We start from the raw sequence: 17,600 nt of genomic DNA, 5'->3' as shown, positions 1-17,600 counted from the left end.
GAGCATTACTGGGGGGAAGGGTGTTAAGTAGCTGCTGTCTCCCTCCCAGAGGTGGCAGTATTTCCATAGTGTGGAAATAAGTAACCGGATCCTGAAGCAAAAGGTGATTTCCCCTTCTGGATGACTCACCCCAAAGCCTTCCCACCCAGGTGTTCTCTGAAAGCTCAACCTTAAGGGAACACCCAGAGAGTTTCCCTAGATAGACTCCTGCCCCCAGGTACTAGGACACACCTTTACAAGGTGCTGTGTGAAACAGGAGCCGGAGAAACCCTCCAGCATTTGGTGTTATGTAGGGAGTAGGACATAGGGAGAAGAGGCCAAGCTGCCTGGAGTTAGCAGCAAGGAATAGATGTGGTTCTTCTTGTGTATTTATTTGTGTCGTAAACACTTGGAACAACAAAGACCATAAGCACCATTTAGCAGCTGTAGCCATTTTATAGTTAACTCGTGTAAACAAGTAAGAGTAACATAACAGTATTAACCTTCCACTCTCCTTACAGGACATGTGCCTAAATATGGTACTTATTTATGTAGTCACTGTATTTCTGGATCTTTAAATTAATAAAAAAGTTAATTTTGAAAACTCATCTGTGGTAATGTTGCGTGAGTGATTGACTCTCTGGTCGATGCGGACCTTGGACTGGGTGACAGGTGATGGGTGGGCCTCGCTGTTTCACACTCAGCTCGACACCCCTCTTGCACTAGAACATCGTGGTTAAGAATGGGAACTTTGCAGTCAGACCACCTGGGTTTTTAATCCCAGCTCTGCACTTACCAGCTGTGTTTGTCAGTCTCCCCAACTATAAAATGGGGATAATACTGGTACTATTGCCTTTTGCTTGCAATCTTGCAGTGAGGTTTAACTTAGTCAATGCATGTAAAGTGATTAGAATAGTGTCTGGTGTGTAGTATGCGGTCGATTATGACCATGGATGTTCAAGGATGGCGTGGCACTGAAAATGGCCATTGACTTCTGGCTTCCCTTTAGGCCAAAACATTTAAGAGATTGGGGACAGAAGGCCATGACTTGGGTTTCAAGAGGGCCTCGATTTTCATATGCTGCTCAGTGGCAGATTTGTATAGGGAGCAGGGTAAGAGTTGGTCACATATGTTGATCCAAACTGAATTCCCTCAAACCCCTAATACCAGCTAGATTTGTGCTATCACAGAAGCCTTGATACAAGAGAACAGAAATGTCGAATGATATAAGGACAGTAAAGTATGCATTGGTGTTAGCAACACAGAAGTCATTGGTGGTGAAAAGTTGGGGAGTGATAGAAGCAGAGGCCAGAAGTGAGTGGGGAGATGAGGAATTGGAGACAGCAATTAGAGACATCTCTTTGGAGAAGCTTAATTAGAGAGAGTGGAGAGAAAAGGTGAAGGAAGTAGCTGGAGAAGGATATGAGGTCAAAGGAAAGTTTTTGTCTTAAATGTGAGAGATATTTGGCCATGTCTGAATACTGAAGAGAGGGATCCTATAGAAAGGAAAAGATTGAAGGTAATGGGGAAAAGAGGGTTAGCCTGTTGAGTGAGATTCATGAGAAGCCATGCCCACATGCTGAGCCCTTGAAACTCACAATTCTTGACCCACCACTGGGACGGAATTTTGGCCTTTCATTGCCAACCCCTTACTGTGAATTAGCTGTACCTACTTCCCCTCATCTCTGTTAGTTTGGTCCCCCTTTACACCCAACATACTTTCTTCTCGAATGGTGGGCTATAAATCCCAATATTACTCCACCTCCATTGGGAGAACCACACATAACTCAAACCAGACACTTTGACTCCATCTGGCACTCTTACCTTTCCCTGATCACCCACATGCAGATTTCACCAAATAGTATCGCTTTGGTCTCCTAAATGTAGTCTGTGTTTATTGGCTTTTGCTGTTATCGCCTCTTACAGGATCTTTTCCTCTTTGTAGTCTCCACCCCCCAGTGATTCCCAGGAAGCCCCAAAGGTCGTCTCATTTGGGCACAAGGACAAGTCCTGCCTGCTACCACATGTTACCCACCCTTTTATTCTTTTCTTGCTTTGGCCCTCCTCTATGATAGACACTGGTAGAAAAAACAGCCAGCCACTGCCTCCATCACCACAAATCTGACAGTCGCCACCTCTGCCAGCTGTGGTATTGCTGGGGGGTGCTCCTTCTGCTGGCCTAGAAGTGCTACCACAGTGGTGGTGCTCCGGAATCCTCAATGTTCCCCAGTGGCACTGTATCTGTGCACAAGTGGAGAGAATACCCTCCTCCCTCCCCACCTGTAATGTTCCGTTTTGCCACCTTACATTAAACCAGTTAACACACAGTTCTTGAGTGCATATTATATGCACCAAAGCATGGTCTTCCTGCGCCCCAGAGTCTCCTGGAGTTTTTCGTGGAAACCAGTCTTTCAGGTTACACTTTCAGCTTTTCTTAGGGCTCAGTCGCTAGTATGCAGAGGCTGTGCTGATTATAAGCCTCCAAGACAGACATGAGACTGTCCTCCTCATCCCTCTCCCCTTTGGTGCACATGTACTGCTTCCGTTCCCCACCAAATCCCTTGTGGAAATTGAGTTCAGGGGGCTCACCCCACCAGTCTGCCAAACAAGCTCAGACACTTCTGAAACCTCCAAGGAGACAAGAAGAGTCCTTGAATGCAGAGCTCCAGTCACAGCACAGAGTTTCCCAAATATCTCATACATATTTACAACGTTGTGCTTTTATATATGCTCCTCCCACCACTAGAATGTTCTTCCCTCTTCTTAGACTGGCAAACTCCTACTCATCCTTTAAGACCCAGTTCAAATGTCACCTCCTCTGTGGAGCCTTGCCTGCCTCCCCTTTTAGTCTGCCACCATTTTCCCTTTCTCTCTATGTACTGTATCCCCCAACCACGCCAACTCCATGCTCCTGGAACTTACCATGTCCTTAGTACTTCTGTGCTTTTGCACACAGCTTCCTTTGCCTGGAATGTTCATCCTCTTATGTCTCTCCTTAATGAACACCTACACATCTTTTAAAACTCACATTGCTCATCTCAGACCTCGTCCACTTCTTTCACAGTTAGTTGTTCCCTCCCCCATGTTCCTAGGAAATAACAATCAAAGCACTTACCCTGTGCCAGTCACTGTAGTAATCAATTGACATGCGTGTTTTCTCAGTTAATCCTCACCACAGCCTTATGTGGTAGGTCCCATTACTGACCCTGTTTTAGAGATGAGGACCTTGAGAGCATTCACCTTTTACATGCCATTATATGTAAAAGTGTGAAGTATTTGCTCACCCTCAGTCTCCCTGATTAGACTGGAGAGCTCTAAAAGGGCAGGGACCCAGTGCCCAGCACTTCCAGACAGTCAATAAATATTCGCCAAGTGAGTAGTCAATCTGATGAGAGTCTTTCTCCAGTAGGGAAAGACAGTAGTTCAGGGATTACTTAAATATGCAGGGGCTAGGCAGTCCTTCAGGATATTTTTTCTGTACCCCACTCCAAGGAAAACTGATAAAATCTGGGTTAACAGATACAAATGAAAAAGTGCTTGTTTGCTTTGCAAAATGATTTGCCATAAGATGTCTTTTAAAATAACTGATCAATATTGGATTAACACATAGATTTTTGTGTGTGTGCTTAAAGCAAGATGTCTCTGAATTTGTGTCATTGAGCAACACTCAGCTGTGAAGAATTCTTGCTAAGACTTCAATATTGTGGATAAGTAGTATTTATATTTCTACATATACTATCTATATTATAATGTAATATTTAGAATAGCTATAGTACATATTACAATACTTATATCTCTGTCTATCCGTGTGTGTGTGTATGTGTGTGTGTGTGTGTGTGTGTGTGTGTGTGTGTGAATCATTAGGCTTCAGCATGGTGTGTGTGGAACCTTCACAAAATGGACCATACAGGAGACCCAAGGCCTGGCTTCAAGTAAATGTAGACAAGAGGAGTTCTGAGTTGTCTCCATGTATAAGTAGTCCCCAATCTAGGAATGAAGTATTGGCCACAAATTTAGAATTCAGCATGCATTTTCTTATAGAAACATCATTCCATTTGATGCTCAGATTCCCAGGCCAGTCCACACAAGCCTCTTGAACCCTGAATGGAGCCGTTATATATAGTACTAATTAGTACGGACTTAAGCTTGGTGGTAGAGGCAAGGGCAGGTGGTGAGGAGAGAGAAGTGAGCAGGGAGTTTCCTTTCACTTTTCTGGGTCGGATGGGTGGGAGAGGGGTGAGGAGTAGGCTCTCGGCAAAATCTCAAAGGAGACAAAGTTTGTACTTAACAGCCTCCTCTCTCCATTTCATCACACACTCTCTGGGTCCCCAGTGCTGTCATTCCACCCTTCGCATCCAGCTATCCCAGACCCAGGCCTGCCTTGCTCCACCAAAAACCTCAGGCTCTGCACCTCACTCAACAATCAGAACCTGAATCCCTTTGGAGCAGCTGTCTGGACCTTAGGAAGGAAGCAAATTTAGTAAAGTATATGAGAGTTGCTTAACTCTTAGATACTTTTCACTTGTAAAGACCTTATTACTCTTTATTACCCTCAAGATGAATTCCCCAATTACGAAATTACAGGCAGAGGGCTGGAGTGAGGGAAAACTTTTTGGCAACGGAGACAGTAGGAGGGAGTTGTGTGGGTGTGTTGGGTGTGGGGGGTGTGGTTTGATATTGTGGGGGGTGGGGGAAGTAGGCGGCCCCAAGTAAGCAAGCCATACCTACTTTCCCTGCCTGAGTATCTGCAGTCCCTACCTTCACCCCTTGTAAACAGCATTAATGCCATTCCTGCTTTTCCAGCTTTCTCCTTCTTTCACTTCTGAGCCTGCTACTTCTCTAAAATGCCCAGGTTTGGGTTTGTTTATAGTGGGAAGTAGCAGCTTCTGTGGTAGCAAAGGCCCTGGTGAGGAGGGAGGGGCTGCTTGTCTACCAGTGTTGAGAACTCTCTGTGTGGCTGTGCATTGGCACTCACCTGGCCGTGGCCTTGTGCTAGCCCTAGGAGTGGGGCTCAGAGAGGAATTCTGAAACTCAGGGATGTATCTGTGTAGGCAGATAGCTTCATCAAGAGGTAATCAGGGGAAAAGGGAACACTGCAGAAGGGCTTTAGCCATTTTCAGCCCTGTGATCAAGAGGTTTGCCTCTGTTCAAAGAATCACCAAAATTAATAATAAAATGAGTTTGGAGTCAGACCTAGTGAGGAGTCCACTCCCTTCAGGAAACCAGGAGAAAACAGGGAGTTAATACATGCAAACAATTCACATTTCTTTCCCCTTCTCCCTGTTTCCTACATCTCTTAATCTCAGTTTCCTTATCTGTAAAATTGGATAAGAATAATCCCTTCCTCATAGGGTTGTTGTGAGACTTAGATAATGTAAAGGCTCATGATAGTGACTGACACATAACAAGTGCACAGTCAATTCCTTTTTTTTTTTAATTTTTATTTATTTATTTATTTTTTTCCCCCAAAGCCCCAGTAGATAGTTGTATATCATAGTTGCACCTCCTTCTAGGTGCTGTATGTGGGATGCGGCCTCAGCATGGCCGGAGAAGCCGGCCGTGCGTTGGTGCGCGCCCGGGATCCAAACCTGGGCCGCCAGTAGCGGAGTGTGCGCACTTAACTGCTAAGCCACAGGACCAGCCCCCTTTTTTTGTGCTGAGGCAGATTTGCCCTAAGCTAGCATCTGTTGCCAATCTTCCTCTTTTTGCTTGAGGAAGATTGGCCCTGAGCTAACAGCCATGCCAATGCTCCTCTATTTTCATGTGGGTCACCGCCACAGCATGGCTGCCGATGAGTGGTGTAGGTCTGCACCTGGGAACTGAACCTGGGCCACCAAAGTGGAGCCCACCAAACTTAACCACTAGGCCACAGGGCTGGCCCCTCCATTTTCTTTTAAATTAGGTGAACCATTTATTCTTGAACTTTAGCAGTTCAAAGAAAGGGGAAAGCAGTCTGGGCTTGGATTATTTCAGGCAGAAAGTGGAACCTGAGCCTGGTTTGAAGGAAGTGCCAACCTGGGATAACTAAAAAGCAGAGCCTTTTGGGGGTCCTAGTATAAAAAGGGAGAGAGGGTGTCCCCACAGGACTTCAGCCAGTACTTAGTAAGAGCAAGAACCTGATTTTAGTGCCAAGGAGAGGAAGAATAAATTTACCCACTAGAAACTGGGAATTGTGGCCGCTGCATTTAGTTTTAAAACGCAATCACATGACTACAAGGTAGGAAAACCTAGTTGACCACTGTTTTGGTTCTGAAAAACAATCTGGGGGTTTTTGTTGACCATAATTTCAATAAAAGCTCACTGTGTGACATATGACATGGCTATTTCCAATGTTCATTTAATTGTAGGCTGTAGTAACGGAACGACTTCCATTCATTCATTCATTTATGGAACACCTACAGAGAGCCAGATACTATGCTTGGTTCTGGGGTCCCAACGGTAAACAAGATAGGCCTGGTATTTGCCTGCACAGAGGTTGTAGTCTACCAGGGAATACTGACACTGAACAAGTAATTCCAAGTGTGGTGGGTGGTATGAAAGGGCAAGTCCAAGGTGCTATGAGAGTGTAGGTCATAGGGGCTTGTCCTCATCATGAAGGGGCAAGGAAAATTTCCCTCAGGAAGTGACATTGAAGATGAGGATTAAAGAAGACTTAGGAGTTGGGGTTCCATACCATAGTTAGTTTGAAAACAGGGTTTCACTGCTTTAATAGTTGGAACAAGCATTGGACTAAAGCATTGATTTTTCAAGTGGCTCCTGTTACACTGTAGGTGCTCCTGGTAGGGAGAGCTGGGTACTCATGATAAGTCCTCCCCTATAAAAAAAATCCACCAAGGAAAGTAGAGAGCAGAGCCCTAAGGGGATAGAACACAAAACCAGGAAATTTTGATGGAGGGAAGGGATATGAACCTGAAAAGTCAGCCTTTAAGTATGACTCTCCAGAGGGGATGAGGGAACCACTTAGGTGCTGCAGTGGGGGCAGTGGTGGACCAAAATGAGAAGTATTTTATCACTGACATTGTTTAGAATTGCCAGAGCATGGTGATAAGTCTGACCAATTGTTAGTCAGTTCTATTGTTTTTAAATTCTTTACTGAGAATGCACCTACTTATTGACTGCACCCTGTGGACCACTCCCACCCTCCACCCCCTCCCCGCCATGCCACTAGGTGGCAGTCGGACAGAAGTTGGAGAAGCAGACACAAGTTTTCAGCCCAGTTCTCAGGAGTCTTTTCCTCTGCAATTCTAAGAAAATCAGCTCTCTGGAGTACCTCTTGGGATATCACCTCTTCTCAAGCAACTGAAGTCATTTTACACTTGCCTTGTTAGTGCCAAGGAAAGTAGTCACTTATGGGCCCTGAGGTCATGTCAGGCAGAGAGGAGAATTGAGGCAATCAGCTGGTTGTCAGGCAACTCAAAACCCCCTTCTGCAGGGACTAGCCAATTGTTTCCTCAAATGTCTCTTTTGCTTTGGCTAGTGGAGACCCAGTCTGAGTATAATTACTGTCCTGGATCTGAAACAAAGACACAATCACATGGGGTGGATTGGAAAGGACCAGATATTAACCCCAAGCCGCAGGCAGGGGGATGCCTGGAGCAAGACAAGAGGCTTGAGATGGCTCTGATGCAATGCAACGGGGAAGGAGGAGGGCGTTTGGTTGAAAGGAAAAGGTCAGTGTGCATTTGAAGTCAAAGCTGTGGCCTATGGGACGCCCTGGAGTTTTGGAAACTGAGGACAAGCTCCAAGAATATTGAGACATTCTGGCAGCTTTGGAGAGGGAACCCCTCCAGAAAAACACAAGACAATTCGAGCTGATTGAATGACTTTGGATAGAAAGTGGGACTCTGGGTTGGATGGGACGGGGAAGGTTTCCAAGCAAGTATAGGGGAAGGAGATTGTGGGTAAGAACAAAGGGAAGGGAGAAGCTCCAAAGGAAAGGAAGTTGAAAGTAGTCTGCTACAGTTTTGGGGTAGACATTACTATCTCCTGGTCCTCCAAGCAAACTAAGAAGTGGGCAGATTTCATCCTGGTCATGTTTTTGGCAGCGCCTTTCTCCCTTTTAGTCACCACCCCTGGTGCTCAGCACTCTCTTATTTACCCTTGAGTGTCTTCTTCCAACACTGGAACAGTTGGGATTTGGCTCTTTGGAGTGGTACCAGCCAAGCAATAATCCGTCAATGTTTGACTACTGTCACAAATACAAAAAGAATCAGTTTCCCCAAGCAGACATGGCACCCAAAAGGCTGATGTTTCTAGCCCACTAGACGTGCTTGGGGTCATTTCTGATCCCTACTCTGCTTTTAGTATGGAATTGTTCAATGGCCTACCCTGAAGCAATCCAATTAATTCAGATTATTGTGTTAATGACTGCTGCTAAGTTGATGCCCTACCGAGTGAAATTTTGCATCCTATGTAGAAGGGTCTTTATTTAATTCAATGGTTTCTAAACTTTTTTGAGTCCACATGACTTCTTTTGTCAATCAAAACTTTCTCTGCTTATCGCATGATAATTGTTGTATTTGTAGTATCTGCTGATTGAGAAAACATATAATGAAAAAAGTTACTAGGAATTCAGCCACATATTTAAAAGGTTTTGTGCTTTATTAATCACAATGGCAGCCATGTATGTTTGAGAAATAGTAGTAAATATATGTGTAAGGTATATTTATTCAAAATAAAGGGAACGCCTTGGTCACAGGCAGGTTTGAAGATCCCTCACAATAATTCCCTGGTTAACCTGAGGGTTGTGGCCTCAGATTAAGAACAACTGTCTTAACCAGAATAAATGATTGAAATGGGAAGTTTAATCTCTTTGAAAGCTTCTACTGAAGACACTTCTGTGCCAGCAGGGTAGGGTGGAGCCTTTCCCATGTACCTCACAGATGTATTTTCCGTAGGAGGTCTGGGCAAGGCTAGTTAATAGCTGACAAAAGAAAAATGAAAAAATACTCAGGTTTCAGGGAGCCACCCTAAATGCTCATTTGAATGACTTCCATGAAGATCAAGGCTGGAGGAAGCTGGTGGAACATCGAGGGTTTGACTATTGGGAGTGGAGATAGCCAAACAATAAGCCATTAATCAAAGTTTGACTACTGTCACAAATACAAAAGTGTCCATTTCCCCGAATGGGGCTAATGGAGAAGAGCTGCACAGCTCTGTGAATATACTAAAAGGCACTTAATTGTACACTTTAAAAGCATGAATTTTATGGTATGTGAATTATATCTCAAGGTGTTATTTGAAAAAAAAAAACGACTCAATGACAAGTGTCACCAGGAGTATCAAGGTCAACACAGCTGCCATATTAAGCTCCCCATAGCTGAGCCCCTTATCCCTCCAATATGCAGGGTCTGTGAATTTAGGCTGTCCTCAGCTCCACAGAAGGCTGACTTCTTTGATATCTGTCTGACTTTGTATATTCTGAGCAGATGATGTTGAAAAACATCAGGTAGTGACATGGAGTAGAGTGGTTAAAACACCAGCACTGAAATCAGACAGCCTGTGGCCTTGTCCTTGCTATATGACCTTGGCTAAGTCACTTCATCTCTCTGAGCCTCATCTTACTGTTTGATCATATTACTTGCTCCTGTCTCCTGACACTGCTTTGAGAAAGAAATGTTAATGAGCACAAAATTCTTAGCATAATACCTACCTGATGCAAACTGACCTAAGTCCACTTGGTAATGCACAGCTATTATTTGGTAAATAATGATAGCAGGCAAAGAAGTTTGAGACAGTGAGGTCTAGCTACTAGCTACTCCCCTACGCTCTCCCTACAGATTGTAATCAAAACAAGGGCTTAGATAAAATTCTGCCTCATACAGATATTATTCATTAGCAAAGTAGGCACAACACATCATACACTTGTTCTATAAGCTTGATGAAGTCCCAGATCTCTGTCCTTTTAAGTGTGCTGAGCACATCTTTATGAAAGATAGAGCACATAACCTGTAGTGGGCATCATGCAGTCAGAAATCCTCCTAAACTAATTGCTGAGCGCAGGACCCATTTGGGATCAAGTCACTCCTGTTATTCTATGGACTATAGGGTAAAAGCCTTGGCAGATTCTTATACCCTGTTCATGCAAAGATAGGGAGTGTCTTCAATTTATTTTAGCTAATCCACATATATTGAATACCTTTAATTTTATAAATAAGAGCCCTTTTCTAACATTCATCGTAATAATATGACATTAGTTTCACCAATAAAAAAGATTTGACATGCAATCTGCTGGTTAGCAAAATGTCAGTCCTTCAGTGAGATATCAATAGCAGAAGGACTTATAGTTGCCGCCTCAGTAGAGTTATCCTTTCTAATAAATTCTGTCCACCCTGGACTATGCCCTCTTAACTGTGTAGTCAATTCCTTAATGCATATAGGACTCTTCAAGGTCCCTCTTGTCTAAGTTGCAGAATTATGAGCATAGAGTTCTTTGTGGTATTCCTCTATTTTATTTTTCATGCCTATGGGTTTTGTGGTGATAGCCCCTCTTTCATTACTGATATTGATAATTTGTATCTTACCTCTTTCTGTATTGGTCAATCTGACCAGAGGTTTGTCAATTTTATTGAACTTTTCAAGAAACCAGCTTTTGGATTCATTGATTTTCTCTTGCTTTTCTGTTTTTAGTTTCATTGATTTTTTTATCAATGATTTTTCATGATTATTTTAATCATGCCCTTCTTCGGCTTGCTTTGAAGGAAGCAAGCTCTTCTTTTTCTAGTTTCTTAAAGTAGAAGGTTAGATTACTGATTTTAGATCTTACCTATTTCTAATATAAGCATTAATTGCTATAAATTTCCCTCTGAACACTGCTTTAATGGCATCTCACAACTATGTCATGTTGTATTTTTATTTTTGTTTTTTCAGTTCAGAATATTTTTTAAAATTTCCCTTGAGACTTGCTCTTTGACCCATGGGTTATGTAGAAGTATAATCTTTCATTTCCAAATATTTGGAGATTTTCTAGGTGTCTTTGTTATTGAATTTTAGTTTAATTCTGTTAGGATCATTGTATTATTTCTATTCTTTTAAATTTCTTAAGGTTTTTTTGTGGGCCAGAATGTACTTTCTCTTGGTGTATGTTTCATATGCACTTGAAAAGAATGTGTATTCTTCTGTTGTTGGGTGAAGTGTTTTCTAAGTGGGAATTAGGTCAAGTTGTTGATAGTGTTATTCTGGTATTCTGTGTCCTTACTGATTTTCTATATACTTGTTCTATCAGTTGCTGAGAGAGGAGTGTTGAAGTCTCCAACAATAATCATGGATTCATCTCTTTCTCCTTATTTCTATCAATTTTTGCTCAAATATTTGAAGCTCTGTTGTTAGATATGTACACACTTAAAAATGTTATATGTTCAGGGAGAATTGACTCCTTTATAATTGTGGAGTGTCTTTCAGTATCTCTGATAATATTCCTCGTTATGAAGTCTACTTTATCTGATATTAATATAGCTATTCCAACTTTCTTTTGTTTAGTGTTTTCATGGAGTATCACTTTACATCCTTTGAATTTTTAACTTATGTGTGTCTTTCCTCTTAAAGTGGGTCTCATATAAATAGTACATAGTTGATGTATTAGTCAGGCTTCTCCAGAGAAACAGAACCGGTAGGATATGGATATGGATAGATTAGATAGATGATAGATAGATAGATAGATAGATAGATAGATAGATAGATAATTAGATGCTAGATATACATAATACAGCTATCTCACACACAACCAAAAATGCACTAATTCCTTCCTCAGAAGAGGAGGTAAAGTCCTTGAGCAATGTTAACTCCTCTCCTTGATATAAAGAGGAAATACTCATGACAATTATAGTCCTCATTTCTGTAACTGGTCACATGGTCCTAGCTGGTATTTACAACCACCTTCTCCCACTACCCATTCTGTATTCCCTTTGCCTTTAGCAAGCACCTCAGCTGGTCATGGTTCGTTACATGATGGAGTGACCCAAACCTTCATTCCTGAAGGGTCTAGGCCATTAGTAGTCCTGTCTGGGTTGGATTGTTGTAGTTTTCCGTTGATCTTAATCACAGGGCATGGTGATACTAAGAGACTCCCTAAGGGATCTCCTATATTCCAGACATATACTTCCTTACTTCCGCTGTGGAATAGTGGTCCAATTTCCCCTTGGTAGTCAGGATCAATCACCTCAGTCAACGCCATAACTCTGTTCTTCACCTATTGATTCAGAGGCATGAGGAGCTCAAAGCGGTGGGGTAGCAGTCTTAACTTTCAGTTCAGTGGAATCGTTGTTGTGTCTCCTGGTGGAAGCATTCCTCCCTCTGGAACTAAGTCCTCTAGGCCAGCAGAGCATAAAGTTGTGGGAACAGGAAGCAAAAATTTTGCTAGTGAGTCACTAGGATTAATAGTGAGTGGTGCCACTCCCATTTCTACCCCTTGATTCCTAGACCTGTGACTCCTGGCTATCGGAGAAACAGCACCGTATGTTGGATGCTGATTCAGAGCATGTACAGCCTTCTCGAGAACCCTGCCACAAACCTGCAAGATATTACTACCTAGCTGGTGCTGTAACTGAGTCTACAAAAGGCTATTCCACTGTTCTATCAAGCCAGCTGCTTCAGGATGGGGGAGAACATGGTGAGATCAGTGAATTTCATGATCATGGACCCATTACTGCACTTCTTTTGCTGTGAAGTGAGTTCCTTGATCAGAAGCAATGCTGTGTGGAATACCATGATGGTGCATAAGGCATTCTGTAAGTTCAGGAATGGTAGTTTTGGTGGAAGTGTTGCATGCAGGGAAGGCAAATCTGTATCCAGAGTAAGTGTCGATTCCAGTAAGAACAAAACGCTGCCCCTTCCATGATAGAAGCAGTCCAATGTAATCAACCTGCCACTAGGTAGCTGGCTGATTACCCCTGAGAGGGGTGCCATATCAAGCACTCAGTGTTCCTCTCTGCTGCTGGCAGTTTGGGGACTCAGTGATGGACATAGCCAAATTGGCCTTGGTGAATAGAAGTCTATCTTGCTGAGCCCATGCATAACCTCCATCCCTGCTACCTTGGCCACTTTGTTTGTGAGCTGAATGGGCAATGACAGAAGTGGGTGAAGAAAGAGGCTGACTGGTGTCAACAAAATGGGTCATTCTATTCACTTGATTATTAAAATCCTCCTCTGCTGAGGTCACTCATTGGTGAGCATTCACATGGGACGCAAATATCTTCATGTTTTTCACCCATTTAGGGTGATATATCCGTATACTTCTTCCCCAAATTTCTTTGTCATCAATTTTCTGATTGTGGCACTTCCAAGTTCCTGACGAACCAGCTAAACCATCAGCCACGGTCCATGAATTGACATATAATCACATATCTGGCCATTTCTCTTTCCAATAAAAGTGAACAACCAGGTACATTTCTAGAAGTTCCACCCACTTAGAGGATTTTCTTTCAACATTGTCCTTCAGGGATGTCCCAGAGAGGGGCTGTAGTGCTACAACTGTCCACTTTCAGGTGGTGCCTGCATATCATACAGAACCATCTATAAACCAAGCTCAAGTTTCTCTTCCTTTGTCACCTGATCATAGGTCATAGGTGCAGGTTGGGAGAGAAAAGGCAGAGTAACAGCAGTGAGGGCCATGGACATTTGGGCCACTTCTTCATGTAACTTAACTTGTGTCTTCAGAGCCTGTTTGGGCTCAATCACATCTATACCACTTCCATTTGAAATGCTGCTGGGCACACCCAACTTTACGGCTTGGTGGGTCAGACAACACCCAGTTCATGATGGGCAACTCAGGTCACACGTTAATTTGATGGCCCATGGTTAAGCTTTCAGTCTCTACTAAGGCCCAGTGGCAGGCCAAGAGCTGTTTCTCAAAAGAGGGATAGTTATCTGCAGGATAGTAGGGCTTTGCTTCAAAATCCTAAGGAGCTGTATTGTGATTCACATATAGGGGCCTGCCGAAGGTTGCAAGCAGCATCCCTATCTGCCACCAACACTTCAAGCACTATTGGATCTGCTGAATCATATGGCCCAAGTGGCAGCCAGCTTTCACAGCAGCCTGGACCTTTTGCAGAGCCTTCTCTTGTCCAGGGCCCCACTCAAAACCAGCAGCTTTTTGGGTCGCTCAGTAAATGAGCCAGAGTAACACACCCACCTGAAGAATATGTTGCCTCGAAAATCTGAAGAGGCCCGTTAGGCGTTGTGTCTCTTTCTTGGTTGTAGGAGGGGCCAGGTGCAACAATTTATCCTTCACCTTAGAAAGGATATCTCAAAATGTCCCACACCTCTGAATCCCTAGAAATTTTACTGCGGTAGAAGGCCCTGAATTTTAGTCAACTTATTTCCCACCCTCTGACATGCAAAAGTCTTACCAATGAGGCTAGAGTAGTTACTACTTCTTGCTCATTAGGTACAATCAGCATAATGTTGTCAATTTAATAGACCAATGTGATATCTTATGGAAGGAAAAGTTGATCAAGATCCCTGCAAACTAAATTATGACATAGGGCTGGAGAGTGGATATACCCCTGAGGTAGGACAATGAAGATGTATTGCTGGATTTGCCAGCTGAGAGCAAACAGTCTTTGGTGGGCTTTATTGACAGGGATGGAGAAAAAGGCATTTGCTAGTCAATAGCTGCATACCAGGCACCAGAGGATGTGTTGATTTACTCAAGCAATGAAACCACATCTGGTACAGCAGGTGCATTTGGAGTCACTACCTGGTTAAGTTTACGATAATCCACTGTCATTCTCCAAGATCCATCTGTTCTCTGCATAAGCTAAATAGGAGAGTTGAATGGGCATGTGGTGAGAATCAACACCTGCATCTTTCAAGTCCTTGATGGTGGCACTGATCTCTGCAATTCCTCCAGGAATGTGGCATTGCTTTTGATTTACTATTTTTCTAAAACTGTCTATAGGCAGTTCTAGTGGCTTCCACTTGAACTTTCCCACCATAATAGCCCTCACTCCACCAGTCAGGGAACCAATGTAGAGATTCTTCCAGATGCTTAGTACATCCATTCCAATTATGCAATCCTGAACTATGGAAATAACCAAAAGATGGGTTCAGGGATCCACTGGAACCATTGTGAGTCGGACCAGAGCTAAAACTCCATTGATCATTTGACCTTCATAAGACCCTACTCTCACTGATGAACCACAGTGATGTTTTGGGTCTCTTGGAATTAGTGTCAGTTCAGAGCCAGTAGACAGTAGTCCCTGAAACATCTGATTATTTCCTTTTCTCCAATGTACAGTTACCCTGCCAAAAGGCCATAGGTCCCATTGGGGAAGGCTGGGAGAAAGATTAGCAGTATAAATTTTCAGTAGTGTACTGGGGTCCTTACTCAAGGGGACCCAGCCACCCGTGCATTCAAAGGGTTCTGGGTCTATAAACTGGTACAAGTCTGGGAATTGGTTGAGAGGGTGTGACTCTTTTTTTATGATTCAGGTTAGACTTTTGTTCACTTGACCTATATTTCTGCTTATACAGATCAAAGAAGAATTTAGTAGGCTTCCTATCTATTTCACTTCTAGGAACACCATGATCAATCAGCCAACACCATAGGTCTGTATGAGTCAGACGATGCTGATTGCTGCTTTGTCTCTGTTGTCCATAAACATGCCCACCTTGCCTTTGTTGCTTGGGGGCTACAACTTGATCCCTGCCACGCCGGGATCCAATTGTTCCCATTGCATTTAGGCTTTCCAATTGAGTGGCTATGATTCCCACTGTAAGATCTAGTCTACCGAGAATAACGATCACAGAGCTCTTCAGGAATACCAGGGCTCCCCCACAAATTTGTTTCTCACGGTATTGGTAAAAGGTATGTCTTCTGTACTCTCCTAGGGTATTGAGTAGTTCTTACATTTTCTTACTTTCTCTACATGAAACCAAGACATGTCCAGCATTTCCAATTTGCATATGGTGGGCCAACTTTTGGTCCATGTTTCAGCCGACCAATCAAACAAGCTGTTAGAACACTTTCTAACTCCCCAAGCTGCAACATTAGATGCAAAATCTCTGCTTAGTGAGCCCATATCAATAGAATCAGCCTGACCTAACCTTATGTTTCTTCCACCGTTATCCCACATTCTTAGAATCCATTCCCACACATGGTCCTCAGATATGTCTCTATGTATATTAATTAGAAAGCTCAAGTAGTTCTTTTGGAGTGTAATGCATCTCATTATAGGTCACACATTGTACCTCACCTTTAGGAGCCTGCTATGACTTGAGTCTAGTTATAGGTCTAGAAGGGGTGGTGGAGGTGGGCTCTAAGGAGAATCAGCATTGTCTTACATGGCAACTGCCTCAAGGGAGGCCATTACACTTTCCTCATGCAATTCAGGGTTAATCCCCTCAGATGGAGGTGGAAAGGCCAATAATTCTGTGGGTAGAGAGGCCACTACCACTGGAGTTGAGGATGCCACTTCTGTTGGGGATGGGGAGGCCACTTCCACTGGGATAGGGAGACCTCTTCCATGGGTAAAGAAGAATCATCGTAACTTAGGGGCTTAATATCTCCAGCTTCATCAGGGTCTTGCCATATGTCCCCAACCCAACTTATAGGAGCTAATTCTTTCCTAATTAATGCCCTCACTTTAACAGTAGACACCCTGTGATGCTGGAAGTTCAACTTGAATTGTAATTCAGCCAGTTGCAGGATAAGGTTCTGTGTTTGATTTTCAGCAATTTCAGCCCTGTGGCTACAGGAGATAATGGTATCCTTCAGGCCATACATAGAAGCTGTTAGGTCATTTATGTGGTGCTTGAGCTGGGAATTCAAATCCCTGAAATTATCTTTTTCTCTCACCACTTTGTCCAGCAATATTAGGAGCAACCAACCAACATATTTGTTAGTTTTCCAAAAATATTTGATAATACCATATTCAGAGTCACTTGGCTCCTTGCATCTTATAAGTGATTGATTAGGAGTATCCCATGCAGATATGGAGTATCAGTGCTCTCTTTACTATTGGAAATAAAGTCATTAGCATATTTAAATCTAATCATATTAGAGATCCAATTCTAGGAACTCCAGAACAAATTCAGAAAACTCATTTTTAAGATTCTGTTTCTCTAGAACCACTCTTGGTATCAAAATCTGTATTAGCCAGGGTTCTCCAGAGAAACAGAACCATTATGATATATACCTTTCTTGTAGGATATATTTTATTTATTTATTTATTTATTTATTTATTTTTATTTATTATGAGGAGTTGACTCATGTAATTATGGAGGCTGAGAAGTCCCAAAATCTGCTGTTTGCAGATGCAGGAAAGTTGATAGTGTAATTCAGTCTGTGTTCAAAGGCCTGAGAATCAAAGCAGCCAGTGATGTACAACTCAGTCTGAGGACCAGAGAAAATGAGATAAGGTGCTTCAGCTCAAGCAGTGAGGCAGGAAAAAAGGGGCAAATTCTTCCTTCCTCCACTTTTTGTTTTATTTGGGCCTTCTCTAGATTGGATGATGCCCACCCACATTGGGAAGGGCACTTTACTGAGTCCACTGGTTCGAATGCTAATTACATGTGGAAACACCCTCACAGACACATCCAGAAATAATGTTTCATCTGGGCACCCTGAGGCCAGTCAAGTTGACACATAAAATTAACCATCACAGTTGAGTCTTGTGTTTTTA

At 43.0% G+C, this 17,600-nt stretch overlaps 1 pseudogene; it reads right to left on the bottom strand.

Annotated features, from left to right (window-relative positions):
• Positions 1-11,797: 11,797 nt before the first annotated feature.
• On the bottom strand, positions 11,798-16,461 carry LOC131400338 (uncharacterized; annotated as a pseudogene).
• Positions 16,462-17,600: the final 1,139 nt, after the last annotated feature.

This window comes from Diceros bicornis, chromosome X (genome assembly GCF_020826845.1).
Source record: "Diceros bicornis minor isolate mBicDic1 chromosome X, mDicBic1.mat.cur, whole genome shotgun sequence".
Taxonomy (NCBI): domain Eukaryota; kingdom Metazoa; phylum Chordata; class Mammalia; order Perissodactyla; family Rhinocerotidae; genus Diceros; species Diceros bicornis.
Note: the sequence above shows the minus strand (reverse complement) of the source record. Positions and strands in the feature narration are given on the sequence as shown.